Source organism: Cebus imitator, unplaced genomic scaffold (genome assembly GCF_001604975.1).
Source record: "Cebus imitator isolate Cc_AM_T3 unplaced genomic scaffold, Cebus_imitator-1.0 Scaffold469, whole genome shotgun sequence".
Taxonomy (NCBI): domain Eukaryota; kingdom Metazoa; phylum Chordata; class Mammalia; order Primates; family Cebidae; genus Cebus; species Cebus imitator.
In genome coordinates this window covers 152,588-153,879 of record NW_016107784.1, presented here as the reverse complement: position 1 = coordinate 153,879, position 1,292 = coordinate 152,588, and the positions used below count along the sequence as shown (strand labels likewise).

The window sequence follows — 1,292 nt, the reverse complement described above, 5'->3', positions numbered from 1 at the left end:
GCATCCATCTTAATCCTGGGGCTTTAAGAACATCTTCTTTGCTTTAAGCGGTTGCATGTCTCCATTTTCATCTTCTTCATAATTGGCATGGTCTCTCTTTCTGGCAAACTTTTTCCCAATTGTCCCCACCAAGGTCTCATATCTTCTAGCCATCTCTTCATCTGACACATCGAGCTCCACTGTTTCATCTTCAACTTCTTCTGCTTTGTGCTTAGCATTCATATGAAGCATCAATTTCTCCACCTCAGGATGAAATCCTCTGAATGACATTCTTCCATAGAGAAGATCTTCACACAATAAGAAACTCTGCTCTTCTATTATGAAACTCTCTTTCTCTTTAAGCTCTGGCAAATCCAAGTACCAGTGCTCTTCACTAATTATTTTCTTTTCTTCCTCTTCCAGTTGTTTCTTGGTTTCTGAGTCCAGTCCCCTTTGCATGAACGCCCGGCGTGGCTCAGCGTCCCCGCACCTTCATGCGTAGCAGATTCTTGGACAACTTTGTCTTGTGCTCGGCCGCCATGGTGGCTCCCGCCCAGCACTGCGCTAGGCCGCGAGCCTCACCGCCAGATATATATATATATATGATTATGAATTGTTCTGTTATAAAGACACATGCATGTGTATGTTCATTGTGGCACTGCTTACGATAGCAAAGACCTAGCACCAACTCAAATGACCATCAATGATAGACTGGACAAGGAAAATGTGGCACATATACACCATGGAACGCTATGCAGCCATAAAAATCAATGAGTTCGTGTCCTTTGTAGGGACATGGATGAATCTGGAAACCATCAGTCTCAGCAAACTGACACAAGAACAGAAAATCAAACATGTTCTCACTCACAGGTGGGTGTTGGACAATGAGAACACATGGACACAAGGAGGGGAGTATCACACACTGGGGTGTGTTGGGGGCCTAGGGGAGAAATGGTGTGGGGTGGGGAAGTTGGGGAGGGATAACATGGGGAGAAATGCCACATATAGATGATGGGGGGATGGAGGCAGCAAACCACATTGCCATGTATGTACCTATGCAACAATCCTGCATGATCTGCACATGTGCCCCAGACCCAAAGTATAATAAAAAAAATAAAAAGAATGTTGAATATTAGCCCCCACTCTCTTCTGGCTTGTAGGGTTTCTGCAGAGAGATCCGCTGTTAGTCTGATGGGTTTTCCTCTGTGGGTAATGTGACCTTGCTCTCTGGCTGGCCTTAACATTATTTCCTTCATTTAGACCTTGGTGAATCTGATAATTATGTGTCTTTGGGTTGCTTTTCTTGAGGAGTA

At 44.5% G+C, this 1,292-nt stretch overlaps 1 pseudogene; it reads right to left on the bottom strand.

Moving 5' to 3' along the window:
• Window positions 1–6: 6 nt before the first annotated feature.
• On the bottom strand, window positions 7–520 carry LOC108291822 (annotated as a pseudogene).
• Between the last annotated feature and the right edge of the window lie 772 nt (window positions 521–1,292).